The sequence below is a fragment of the Peromyscus leucopus genome, chromosome 8b (genome assembly GCF_004664715.2).
Source record: "Peromyscus leucopus breed LL Stock chromosome 8b, UCI_PerLeu_2.1, whole genome shotgun sequence".
NCBI lineage: Eukaryota > Metazoa > Chordata > Mammalia > Rodentia > Cricetidae > Peromyscus > Peromyscus leucopus.
In genome coordinates, this window is record NC_051086.1 from 90,423,704 (window position 1) to 90,438,681 (window position 14,978).

Consider the following 14,978-nt stretch of genomic DNA (forward strand, 5'->3'; position numbering starts at 1 on the left):
TCTATGTCTAGTATTTTAATATGTTTATTATTTTCATTTAATTTATTATTATTTTGATTTTTCAAGACAAGGTTTCTCTGTGCAACCCTGGGTGTCCTGGAACTTGCTCTGTAGTCCAGACTGGCTTTGAACTCACTGAGACCTGCCTGCTTCTGCCTCCTGAGTGCTGGGATTAAAGGCGTGCATCCTCTCATCCCCCCCTTCTAACCCCCCCCTTACACACGCTATTTTTATTTTATTTTTTAATGTGTGTGGATGTTTTCCTGAATTGATGTTTGTGCACCATGTGTGTGCAATGCCCACACAGGCCAGGAGAGGGCACTGGATCTCCAGGAGCTGAAGTTACAGGTGGCTGTGAGCAGCCATTTGGATGCTGAGACTTAAACCAGGGTACTGGGAGAACGGCATGTGCTCTTAACTGCTAAACCATCTCTCCAGCCCTCTATTTTTAGTTTACTAAAAAAATTAAATTTTATTTTCAGAGGACAGCTTTGTAGAGTCTACTTTCCATCTTTTTGTGTCTTCCAAGAATCCAGCTGAGGTCACCAGGCTTGTATGGAAAGCACTTTTTATGCCCCCACCCCCAAGCCATCTTGTGAATCTTATTTTTAAACACGTATCCCTGTTTCGTATGAGTATGAACCATTATTTTGAGAGGGAGATCCACAGGCTTCTCCATACAGCTGAAGAGTTCAGTGGTACTGGCAAACTTTTTTTTTTAATGTACTTTTCTTTTCTTTCTTTTTTTATTCTTCTCTCATACAACACATCCCAACAGCTGTTTCCCCTCCCTCCAATCCTCCTAGTCCCCCCTCTGACCTTCCCTCTCCCTGAGACCCACTGCTCATCTCTTTCCCTTCCGAAAAGAGCAGGCCTCCCAGGAATGTCAGCCTAAGATGGCAAAACAAGTTATAACAAGACTAGGCACAAACCCTTACATTAGGGCTGAGCCAGGCAACCCAGCAGGAGGAAAAGGGTCCTAAGGGTAGGCAAGGGAGTCAGAGACACCCCCACTTCCACTGTTAGGAGTCCCACAAAAACATTAAGCTAAACTGGGCCGTGGTGGCCCACGCCTTTAATTCCAGCACTCAGGAAGCAAAGGGAGGTGGATTTCTGAGTTGGAAGCCAGCCTGGTCTACAGAGTGAGTTCCAGGACAGCCAGGGCTATGCAGAGAAACCCTGTCTCAAAAAAACAAACACAGAAAGAAACAAAGAAACCCAAAACAAAAAAAAAACAAAAAACGCCAAGCTAACAACCATAACATATACATGACCTAGCACAGACCGGTGCAGGCTCCTCTCTGTGATCACTGCTTCCGTCTGTGAGCTCCTATGAGCCCCATTTAGTTGGTTCTGTGTTCTCCTACCGCTCTGGCTCCTACAGTTCTTCCTCCCCCTCTTCTGTGGGGTCCTCCAAGCTCCGAGGGAAGGGACCTGATGGACCTCCAGTTTGGGCTTTCTCTGCGCCTACTGTTTCTGGCTGTGGGTCTCTGCATCTGCTCTCATCAGCTGCTGGAAGAAGCCTGTCCGATGACTGGGCTAGGCACTGAGTTTAGCAGAATATCGTTAGGATTCATTTTATTGATTTTTTTCCTATCCTAGGTCTCTGGACTGTTCAGCTTCCCGTTCCTGGTCATCTAGGCAATGTCAAGCAAGGGCTCCCTTTCGTGGCGTGGGCCTCAAATTAGCCCAGTAATTGGTTGTCCATTTCCATAAGAACGACTCCTCCATTCCCCACCCACCCACCCCTGCCTCCAGTAGGCAGGATAGATGTAGGTGGAAGGTTTTGTGACTGGGTTGGTGTCTCAGTACCACTAACAGTGACAGTGGTGCAAGTTTTTTTTTGCGGGGGGGCGGGAATTCAATCTTTTATACATGAAGCACTGTTAGTATCTGTACATATGTGGGCAAGCTTACCTGTAGTTCCGCTAAGGCCCTCTCCTCCTAGGAAAGGCGTGCCTTTCTCCTTTGCCACCAGGCTTTGGTGGCTAGGTGTAGTGGTGCAACTTTTAAGGACCAATAGCACAGTTCTTTGGACCCGCATCCCTCCCTCCCCCCCCACCCCACCCACCCCCGCACAATCCATCCGGGACGCAGTACCGCCTTTGGCCACCGGGCGGCGGTGCAGGCAGGGCTGAGCTGAGCTGAGCTGAGCTGGAGCCTTGGGCCAGCTGAGTGGAAAGGTGTGTCCCCTAAACCATGGCTTTATCTTGCTTGGAGCTTGCAAACGTGAATCCGTGGCTTGTCTCCTCTTCTCAGACTTGCATAATCCTTCAAGGGACCAGAGCAAACACTCATGCTAAAGGGAACTCTGAGCCGTTTTCCAAAATGGCTCTCTTTTTTGCTTGCAAAGTTTGTATAGAGTCTAAGCAAATGTTTGTATAATGCAGATATGTAAGAAAGAAGGGCAGTAGTAGTTAAAACATTAACGGAATGGTTATGGGAGGGGAGTTTGTTCTTGTGGCTCTGGTAGCAGAGGGCATAAAGATTATGCTTATTTATTTGTGTGTGTGTGTGTGTGTGTATGTGTGTGTGTGTGTGTGTGTGTGTGTGTGTGTGTGTGTGTGTGTGTGTGGAGCACATGCACATCATGGCATGCTGTAGAAGGCAGAGGGCAGCTTCCAAGGCTCAGTTCTCTCCTTCCACCACGGAGGCTCCCAGGATACACCACAGGTCATCTCGTTTGACTGCAAGAGGCTTCGGGCACTGAGCCATCTTCCCAGCGTGAGGGCACATGTCTCGAGTCCACAGTGACTGGTGGGCACTGCTGCTACTTGCCAGGCTGGACCCTGTCGTCTTGAAACGCCACTGACCTCAGCCCGGAACCCGAGTTCCCTTGTGTAGAGAGTATCCAAGCAAGTAGTTATCGCAGTTTGAAAAACAAACCAACACACACACAAAGCAATATCTACTCTAGCTTTTTATAGTATATTTCAACATGTCTTTATTTCTAAATGTTTCCTGTGCCTAACTTATTATAAGTGGGGCAAGTGCTTGACACTTCATTATATTTTCTAGGGCTGTAGGGCCCAGCCCCTGACATTTTGAAATATGTGCTGTTTGGTAATAAATTGTTTTCTTTTTATTTCTTCTCCCTAGTACAGCTGGGGTATTGTATTATAATGTAAAGAAATTAATCATATGAGCAGGCATATTATTTATGGTCATCCTTTCAGGGGAGTACAGGAGATGTTACCAATGCTTATTTATATAATGGAGCATTGGGTCTGAGACCTGGCCTCCATGCTCTCTTCCTGCATATTTATTTGAACATCCTCTACCTCTGCTCTCCCAGCTCCATGCCTAGCCCAGGAGCTGACCTCAAGGACTGTTAAAAACACATCTTCTAGGGGCTAGAGATGTGACTCATGGATTAGAGAACATTGAGCAGTTGACTCCCAGCACCCAAATGGTAGCTCACCGCCATCTGTAATGCTGGTGCCAGAGGATCTGATGCCTGTTCCGGCCTCTGTGAGTACCAGGCATACATATAGTGTACATACATACATGATGGCAAAACACCTATATACATAAAATATTAAAAAAAAAAAAAACCTGTTGGGAACAAAACATCTTCCAAGCCAGAGAGCACTGTGGGAAATGGTGGGGGTGGGGCTGGTGCGGACATGCCCTTGGTCCTAACTTCAGACTGATTAGATGAGAATAGAGAGGGCCACTTCGTTATTTTTATTTTTAAAGATTTAATTTTCAATTTTATGTGAATGTGTGTGTGTGTCTGTGTGAGTTTCAGAGGCCAGGGCACCAAACTCCCTGGAACTACAGTTACAGTTGTTGTAGTACATGCCTGATGTGAGCACTTGGTTCCTCTACAAGAACAGTAAATGCTCCTAATCACTGAGCCATCTCTCCAGCACAGAGAGAGCCCCCCCCACACTTGTTTATTTATCGTGTGTGGTCATGTACAAAGGACACACCTGTGCCATAGCTAGCAAATGTGATGATCAGAAGGCAACTTTCAGGGGACGGCTGAGAACTGAACACAGGTTGTCTGGCTTGGCAGCAAGCGCCCTTACCTGCTAAGCCATCTTGCTGGTCCGTTTCATATCCTATACTGTAAGGACATGTTTGTCCTCTGTACTATAGAAAGGAATCGAAATACTATTAGGTGGTGTTTATTCAGAAAGCCAGTGATCTGAGAATATAGTGGATTGATTAACCATTTTAAAAAAATCTGCCTGAGAGCTCACCTCCTGTTGTTTTTCCAGTGGGTAAGTGACTACACCTGAATCGACTGATATTTTAGCCACCATCTGTGGCCCAGGGGCCCTGAAGTCAGCACCCTGCTGCTCAGACCATGGCATGGTGGGATTTCCAGTCTGTTGGCACCAGCTCTGCTACTGCCACCAAACGTAGTTTTTAACTAAGTCTCTATTGCTCTGCTTACCAATAAAGACTCAGGAGTCAGATGTTGGGGTGAAAACCTGCTAGCTCAGAGAGGCCGAGAAGCAACCAGCTGACCTTCCTTTTTGGCTGGAGACACAGCAAGAGAGCATCTCTCCTGCCATCCCAAACAAAAAAAGACCCCATGAAACTCCAAGTCCCCCCTCTTCCTGTGCATGTTTCTATTCATCTTACTGGCTCCTCCGTACTTTCTACGGCTAATTCCTGTCAATTAGTTGTTGGCTCCACTCACTGATCCAAGGCTGATTTTTTTTTTTAACACACTCTCAGGTTTCACAGTGTCATCCAATACCCCACACTTCCCCCTTTTTGTCTAAATAAAAAGGAAAGGTTTTAACTATCACACAATAAAACTATATACAATAAGAACAATTATCAGGTAAGAATTACATTCACAATGTCCAGTCCATTTGTATTTAGCAACTTGAGAAAAAGTACTCTGTTATCTATCCTACCTTGGTGAGTCCAAAGTTTTGTACCTAAATCACTTTCTATCATAACTTGTATTACCAACCTAAAAATATCTTTTTAGACATTAAAACATTTTCTTAGAAAAACAACTTAATCTTTTATGTCTCCCAACCTTTATAAAATTTACATCTCTTTTGTGTTCTTTTTCTGAATTTGGTAACAAAGAAAATGGTAAAACTATAACTAACTATTCTTCAACCCTACTGGAGACCTGAGAAAGATAAAATATTACCCGAGTGAAAGGAAGTACAGAGCAAGCAACTTCCAAAACTATAGAAATGACAGAGACAGCCTGCTGCCTAGACAGTCCCCCAAGGTTCCTCTGCAATGTTGGGGGCATCCATCTTTGGCCTGCAGGCTTAGAATATATGATAGACTTTTCTGTGAAGAAGGAACTTTGAAGGACTGTCCTACCTTGTCTTAGCAAAGTTTGGCAGTTGATTTTCTTTGTGTCCTGCTTGTCCAATTTGGACAGCATACTGAAAGCAGTTGAAACAAGGGCAGTTTCTTGTGCAATGGTTAACTTTGCCACATTTGAAGCAAACTCCATATGGAAGTTCTTTGATGCCCATCATCTTCTCTGAAGTAGATTGTTGCTGTCAGGACAAACCTATCTCACTGTCATGAAAAGTCTTATACTATTAAAACATTTTAAATGCTATATTCTATAGATCTCTGAAGTGTTTGAAGGTCAACTATCTGTCTAAAATATTTGTTTAACCTTGAAAACATACCTAATATGACTACAAATTTGATTGTTATACATGACTAACTACTAATCTGCATGTCTTAATTATCCTAAACAGTTTGTAATAATAGCTTTCAGAGACTAGAACTTTACATGACATTTAAAATGAGCTGAATAGGTACAATATCTTAAACAAGAGTAGAAATAGGTACAGTAAGGTATAACAAAAATAACCTTAAATTTTTGTATCAGTATACAAAAATTCATACTAATGAAAAATATTTGAGACTAGTAGTTGCTTTTTGGTTTAAAAGTAGATTCAATAATCTACCCTTGCCGGGCAGTGGTGGCACATGCCTTTAATCCCAGCACTCGGGAGCAGAGGCAGACGGATCTCTGTGAGTTCGAGGCCAGCCTGGGCTACCAAGTGAGTTCCAGGAAAGGCACAAAGCTACACAGAGAAACCCTGTCTCGAAAAACAAAACGAAAAAACAAAACAAAACAAAAAATCTACCCTTTTATTCTATCATCCCTATATCCCCTTTCCATTTTATTTCACTAGATAGGAAAGAAAGAAGGATAGAGGAAAGAAAAAGAAAGAAATCCCTTAATCCAGCCTTTGTTTAGTTTCCTCCCTGACTATGACCAACTAACCCACCTAAACAATGTCAAGCATCCATAACCCACCAAATGACCAAAAACTACCCACCCTACCTCTCAATAATGTGGGTGTCTGTAACACAAATTGCTAAATGGTCTTATTAATAAAAAAAAAAAAACAAAAAACAAAACCCAGAGCCAGATATTGGGGCGAAAGCTGAAAGATCAGAGAAGCAGAACAGGCCACAGCTAACCTCACCTCTCCAACTCCTCAGCCGATCCCGTTTCCACGAATCCTCAGACTGAGAGCCTCTAAGTCCTCACCCCTGAGGGTCTCAGTTGAACTGCTGCTTAGTTCTTGTCTCCTCACGCTTTATATACCATTCTCCACCCAGCCATGTCACTTCCTGGGATTAAAGGCATGTGTGCTTTCCAAGCAAAGACATGAGATCTCAAGTGCTTGGATTAAAGGTGTGTGCCACCATGCCTGGTTCTGTTTCCAGTGTAGCCTTGAAGTCACAGAGATCCAGACAGATCTCTGCCTCCTGAGTGATAGAATTAAGGGTGTGTGCCACCACTGTCTGGCCTCTATGTCTAATCTAGTGGCTGGCTCTGTCCTCTGATCCCCAGTTAAATTTTATTGGGGTACACAATATATCATCACAGGTGTCATGTTCTTAAAATTACTTCCTGTTATCTGGGGGCAATGGCATCTTTAGGAGACCCTGAGGAAATTGGGACAATGGTCAGGTTCTGGGAGAGCTAGCTGTATCATTTGTTGTCCAGTTTTGGTGTGATGGGAAAGTGCAAGGCTTGTCTCAAGTCCTGGTTGGAGTAGTCTAAGGGGCTGGACCATCTCAGCTAACTGCTTTGAAGTTGTCCTGAGCAGTTTGTGGTCTGAAGCTAATCTGTGGGTTGTGTTTGTCAGCTTAATGGCATTATCACAGCACAGGTGAATTTGTTGTTGAAGGGCCCCATCATCTTTTTGGAGACTTCAAAGGTCACTGTTAGGAATGGTCATGGTTTACTGCAGAAAACTTAATAATTTAAAATGCCATATACTGCAGATTGCCAAAAGGTTAGAGGACCACAATCTATTAAGCACATTTGAAGTACACAAACTTAGTTCCTAGTTGCTGCTTCAGATTCAAACCCAAAAACACATATAGGAAGCTAGATGAAGCTTATTTCTAGAATTAACACTCTATACGACCACTAATATCATGACAGAAAGTTTATATGTATATAATAATCTTGTAAATTTTTGAGATAATATTTATATCTTAAGAAAAGTTTTAAAAAGTCAAAATAAAACCAAAGGATTATGAGATTAATGGCAATAGAATATTTCTTTAATTTTGGTTTTCTTCTGTCCCATATCAGGTGGCTCTTCTGACATGAGACAGAAATTTTGAATTTCAGAGAAGGAGAGAGCCATGCTCCAACTCCAAAACCAGCTATAATTTTTTGTTGAATTGGGACTACAAAAAGACCATTTGTTGCCTGTGTGTGCACGCTTTATCCACACTCGGAGCAGAGGCAGCGATCAAGACCATTTGTCTTTTATGTTTGTACAGAGCAGCAAAAACAAGCATTTGGGAAGATTTATGAAATTCTACCTTGTTGGAGGTGTGCTATATCATTAGGCCAACTTACTCTTTCTTGGGACATCATCTCTGGATGATTCATCTTCTTCCTCAGTTGTCTCAATTGTCCAGTGGTCTTCAGATTCCTTAGTTAGGAGTCTTTATCCTTCTGGAAAGATGAAAACAAAACTCTGCCCCAACCCTAATTTTGGGGAGTTCCTTTTTTGACAGGTCATATCTTTGTTAAAGAAATGTTTTTCAGCAACAGAAAAAGTATTATCTCCTAATCATAATTTTTTTCATATCTGATCAAATGAAAAGCATTTGTCAGTCTTGTAAGTTAGTTTGGATTGAATGACCAAGCTGTTTGATGAATTATCACCTCTCCTAATCAAGAGGTCTCTCTTGTTTGAATCTAATCTTTATCAATCTTGATGGTATCCACAGTTTTTCTTCTCCTGTGGAAACAAAAGCAAAACCTCTTCCCCAACATAACACATATCCTGGTTTCCATTCTGAGGTCAACACATCTTTAAAAGATACAGGCTGATTTAATGCAGCAGTTTTTTCTACTATCCAATGCCTCTCCGCAACTGTCTTTCCTTTCTCATTAGCATTTAAAAATTTAAAGTTAATAAAGCATTGTGTAATCTATCTCTGGGGATCTTTATTGCCCCTTTCTATTTATCAAGCATATCTTTTAAAGTGTGATAAAATCTTTTTATAACTGCTTGTCCTGTAGGATTGTGTGGTATACCTATAATATGCTTTATGTTGTAACATGCTAAAAAATGTTCCATTTTACTAGAGACATATGCTGGAGCATTGTCAGTCTTAATTTGTACAGCTATCCCCATATTGGCCATGACTTCTAATATACGTGCAATTACAGAATCGGCCTTTTCAGAACTTAGAGCAGCAGTTGCCCATTGAAATCCTGAATATCTATCTATGGTATGGTGAACATACTTTAACTTTCCAAACTCTGCAAAATGAAATACATCCATTTGCCAAATTTCATTTCTTTGATTAATCTTTTGTGGGTTTTTTTTTTTTTTTTTTTTAAATTTTTTTTTGGTTTTTCGAGACAGGGTTTCTCTGTATAGTTTTGGTGCCTGTCCTGGATCTTGCTCTGTAGACCAGGCTGGCCTTGAACTCACAGGGATCTGCCTGGCTCTGCCTCCTGAGTGCTGGGATTAAAGGTGTGCGCCACACTGCCACCCAGCTCTGTGTTACTTCTTGTAGGTAGTGGAGTTCAGTTATACAAAGAACAAGTATTTCCTTATAACTGGCTTGTTGTCAAGTGATGGAAAAATCTTTCTTCAAACCTTTACTCTTAAATATGGTGTTTCTTGTGAAACTCTGAGGCTTTTAGCACATTTCCTATTAATAGCTGAACAATTTCATCATTACTTTGTGCCAGAGGACCTCATAGACCCATATGGGATCTGCTATGTGTTATATACAATAAACAATTTCTTTTTTTTTTTGGTTACTTGTCATAGTTGAATAAATAACAAAGTTTATTTTGAATCAACTGGAACTCTTTCTGCATATTGAAAGTCATAACTATATTAAGATGTTCTAGAAAATCTAATAATAACGTGAGAATAGCATATAATTCTGATTTTTTAAATGAATCATAAGGGCTTTTAGCCTCTTTGCTTATTTTTCCTGACTTATAACCTGCCTTTCCTGATTTATTTGTATCAATATAGAATGTAGGGGTTCCAGAAACTTGGTGTCCCTTTTATTATATGAGGAAGAGTCCAATTAGTTCTTTCTATAAACTGAAATCTCTTGATTTTGGGATATTTGTTGCTAATCTCTCCCAAAAATTTACTGCAAGCTCTCTGCCAATGTTCATTTTCTGCCCATAATGAAGCAATTTCAGCATTAGTAAAAGATACCACAGTTTCTGTGGGGTCTATTACTGATAATTGATGAAGTCTTATTTTTCCTTTCAGAATCAATTTAGAAGCCTTTTAACCTATATCTTTAATGTTTTTACTCTGTTTGTGTGCTAAAAATATCCATTTTAAGATATTATCTTCTCTCTGCATAAGAATTCCTGTAGGAGAATAAGTAGAAGATAGAATGACTAGGATACAGTCAAGCTCTGGATCCAAGTGATCCACATGTGCATTCTGCAATTTCTTTCTTTTTTTTTTTTTTTAAAGAATTCTTTTTTTTTTTATTTTTTAAAAAGATTTATTTATTTATTATGTATACAGAAGAGGGCGCCAGACCTCATTACAGAGGGTTGTGAGCCACTATGTGGTTGCTGGGAATTGAACTCGGGACCTCTGGAAGAGCAGTCGATGCTCTTAACCTCTGAGCCATCTCTCCAGTTCTGTAATTTCTCTTTTATCAGAGCCAATTCTCTGTCAGCCTCAGCTCATAATTGTCTTGGACTATTTAAGTCCATATCATCTTGTAAAGTTTGAAATAAATTACTTAGCTCTTGAGTAGTTAATCCAATTGTGGGCCATAGACAGTATATATCTCCCAGCAATTTTTTAAAATTATTAAGAGTCTGTAATTGGAGGATCTCTGTGAGTTCGAGGCCAGCCTGGTCTACAAAGCAAGTTCCAGGAAAGGTGCAAAGCTACACAGAGAAACCCTGTCTCCAAAAACAAAAACCAACCAAACAAAAAAATCCAAAAAAAACAAAAAACAAAAACAAAACAAAACAAAAAAAGAGTTTGTAATTGATCTCTCCTGATTTGTACTTCTGTGGTTGAACTGTCTGTAAACCCATATTATATCCTAAGTAATGAACAGAATCTCCTCCTTGTATTTTTTCAGAAGCAATTTGTAATCCCCATCAAGGCAAAATTCTTTTTACTTCATCAAACATTTTTTCAAAGGTATCTGCATCTGAATCAGCCAGTAAGATATCATCCATATAGATTTTAGATTGGGGAAACTGTTTATGAATTATTTCTAACAGCTGTTGTACAAAATATTGACAAAAGTGGGGCTGTTTAACACTCCCTGGGGAAGAACTTTCCAGTGATACTTTTTTAACAGGCTGGGAATTATTATAAGTACGTACTGTGAAGGAAAAATTTTCTCTATCTTGTTCTTGTAAAGGCATAGTAAAAAAAAAAAAAAAGCAGTCTTTTAAATCAATCACTATAATAGACCATGCTTTAGGTAATGGAGAAAGCAGGGGAATTCCAGGCTGTAAAGAGCCCATTGGCTGGCCGGGTGGTGGTGGCTCATGTCTTTAATCTCAGCACCCAGCCATGAAGACTTCTTTTGGGCCTTGTATAATTTTAATAAATGACTCAGACTCTTTCCTGATTCTTTAACCTTGTCCCAAGAACTTAAGACTGCTAAATGACAGAGGGTTCTGAGTTCAACTCCCAGCAACACATGGCATCTCATAACCATCTATAGTGGGATCTGATGCCCTCTCCTGGCATTCAGGCATACATGCAGAGTACTCATATACATACAAAAATACAACTTTTTGTTTTTGTTTTGTTTTGTTTTTCAAGACAGGGTTTCTCTATTACATAGCCCAGGCTGCCCTGGAACTGACTCTGCAGATCAGGGTGGCCTCAAACTCAGAGATCTATCTGCTTCTGCCTCCTGAGTGTTGGGATTAAAGGTGTGTGCCACCCGGCACATAAATGAATCTTTTTAAAAAGAATAAAAATTAAAATGATTGACTGCCTTTGTTTTCTCACTTCTTGTATGGTTGGAGGTTGTTGTGGGATATTTGATAGAAGTGTGAAGCTTGAGACTCTGTTAATAAAAATCAACCTTGGATCAGGCAGTGGGGCCAGCAACTAGTTGACAGGAATTAGCTATATAGCGAGAATACAGAGGAGCCAGAGAGATGGATAGAGAGAACAATGCCAGGAGAGAGCATCAGATCCCACTATAGATGGTTATGAGCCATGGTTGCTGGGAATTGAACTCAGAATCCTCTGGATGAGCAGCTGGTTCTCTTAACCTCGGAGCCATCTCTCCAGCCCTTAATTTTTAGTCTTTCCTTGCCTAAGTATGTTTTTTTTTTTTTTTTTTTTTTTTCCTGAGAGTCTGTGCACCACGTGGGTGTCATGCCCGAGGGGGTGATGGATTCCCCTGGAACTGAAGTTGCAGGTGATAGTGAATGCTGCAAATCAAACCCAGATCCTCTGGAGGAGCAAGCTCTGCTTCTAACCATGGATCCAGTTCTCTCTCTAAGCGCTGGGTGAATCGCCCAGAACGCACACAGAGTGTCATGGTACAGCAAAGCTGAGCATGCACTGCAGTGGACAGGCTCCCAGGAAAGTGAGCAAGGAGGCTCTGGGACACATGCCTAGTGTTCCCTTCCACACTCATCAGTCAAAGCAGTGAAGGCTTGCAAAGAGGCCAAAAGGGCTACCCCCGCCCGGGCTCTGTCCTACTGAAGGGAACATCAGGAGCGAGAAGGTGCTTTCTCAACAAAGATTGTGGTCTATGCCATTAACTCTGGAGGAATCTCTCCCAGGCCTGCAGCAGACATCCTGCAGGTGAGAGACACTCCTGTGTGTCAGCTGCTGGGCTGTCATAGCACAGTCTAGACCACACAGGTGTGATTCTCTCTCACCTACTCCATCCTCCCTGCCGGTGTCAGCCTCCCCATCCCTGGCAGGTCGAACCTAGGGCTTCAACTACCAATAACAACAAACCTGAGGATCTTTTGAAGTTTGTGTGTTGACTCTTCTAACTGCTTTGTTTTTTGTTTGTTTGTTTGTTTTGGCTTTTGAGACAGGGTTTCTCTGTGTAGCCCTGGCTGTCCTGGAACTCACTTTGTGCATCAGGCTGGCCTCAAACTCAGAGATCTGTCTGCCTCTGTCTCCTGAGTGCTGGGATTAGAGGTGTGCGCCACCATTGCCAGGCATTCTAACAGCTTTTAGGCTGGGGAACAGAATTGCCTGGAAGCAGTGGGAAGGGTGGCCATGGTAGAACAGAAAGCTCGCCTCTCTCAGGGGCTGGCTGCAAGAGAAGCAGTCGGCCTCATACTTGTGGATTCTGTGTCTGCAATTCAAACAAAATCAGATGGAGAATATTAGGGGGGGAAATTCCAGGAAGCTAGGTTCTGGCAAGATGGCTTGGCGGGTGAAGGCACTGGTCATGCCAACCTGACAATCTGAGTCTGAGCCTCAGAAGTCACACAAGGTGGAGGAGAGACTCGACTCCTCGGAGTGGTCCTCTGACACACATTCTGTGGCATGACAGTTAGAGGTATAATTCAGTGATGGGGCACCTACCTAACATGTTCAGGACCTAAGTTTGGTCACCAGCAAAACCACACACACACACACACACACACACACACACACACACACACACACACACACACACACATACAAACACCATAATACACAATACACCAATAAAACATTTTGAATAATTTTATATATTTTTTTTATCTAATATGTAAGAGTGTACATGTGTACCACATGCATGCCTGGTGTTCAAGGAGTCTAGAAGAGGGTGTCAGATCCCCTGGAACTGGAGGTATAGGTGGTTCTTAGCCTCTATGTGGGTGCTGGGAACTGAACCTGGGTCCTCTGCAAGAGCAGCCAGTGTTCTTAATTGCTGAGCCGTACCTCCAGCCCCAATAATTTTTTTTAAGTCCAGGAATCTTTATAAAAGAAAAATTTGGATTTGCTACTTGCTAAGTCGTACACTGACTGCGTGTGGACAGAGTGATATATTTGAAGCCATTGAGGGATGATACTCATGGAAGTTACATGTAAACACAATGCCATTTTATAGAAGAAACTTGGGCATTCTTTTTGTTTTTTAAATCTGGGGCAGGTGTCCTAGAGTCAATGCCCTGTAAATGCTGAGAGATGACTGTATATTTTTAAAAAATCTCCTAAGAACGTTAACAGCTAGATGCCATGTGGTTACCTTGGATTGAGTCCCAGGATGCAGAAAAGTTATTAGTGAAGAAACTAGCAAAATAATAATATAAAATCTGGAGTCTAGTTAGCAATAATGCACCAAGGTTAATTCCTTGGCTCTGACAAATACATCCCAGTTATGTAAGATGCGAGAGTAGAAGAAATAGTGAAGGCTATTCAGGGACTTTCTGTATTATCTTTGAAACTTCTCTGTAAAAACCCCAAATTATTCTAAAATAGAAGTTCGTTAAAACAAAGGGAAAGACTGACAGACTGTGTGATTATTTAAAATTTTTAAGCAGTGAAGAATGAGGAAGAGTGTGAGGGTTTACCACAGGACCACGGTCTGCACACAGAACTTGAGCTCAGCCTGCCAGGAGCATGCACCCCTGAATGTTCACTGATGCGGAAGACGCAGCTATGGTGGTAACGTGCTTGCCGAGCACTGTGAGGTCCCAGTTTCAGCCTGCAGTGCTGGAGAAGAGAGAGACTTTAGAAGATGCAACAAGCTGGGCGGTGGTGGCTCACGCCTTTAGTCCCAGCACTTGGGAGGCAGAGGCAGGCAGATCTCTGTGAGTTCGAGGCAAGCCTGGTCTACCAAGTGAGTTCCAGGAAAAGGCGCAAAGCTACACAGAGAAACCCTGTCTCGAAAAACCAAAAAAAAAAAAAAAAAAAAAAATAGAAGATGCAGCAAAGGACAAGAGCCCTAGCTTCCTAAATCTAAAGCTCCCAAGGGTGGGCACTCTGAGAGAATTATAAATATTCCAGGCTACTGTGGACTTCCATTCAACTCCCTGTCATGTAGGTTTCCTGGGACACTTAATGCCTTCTGATTTTACTTATTACAATTATTGTGTATGTGTTTGAGGTGTGTGTATATATGTATGTAGGTATGCGCATGGCATGCATCTTACGATCTGAAGACAACATTCAGGAGTTGGTTCTTTCCTTTCATCATGGGTTCTAGGGGTTGGACTTGGATAGTCAGGTTTGTATGGCAAACATTTCTGAACCATCTCACAGGCCCTAAAACTTTAAGCTTTGATCTGCAAGGATAAATGTTCCAAGCCTGGACCCTTCCCATCTTTACCCATGAGCACTGCAAGACACCAGTAAAAAATCCTTCCTGAAGGAAATTAGCATCGATCTAAGCCTCAAGTTATGTTTTACAAATGTTTTTTTTTTTTTTTTTTCTTCAGTATGACCCCATATATGATTACCAAATCCAGCGGACACCAGATGGTATGGCAAGGACATGTGGAGACGGTGGGCAACAGCAACAGACTCGCCAGGACGGCGGGTATCGAAAACAGTGACAGT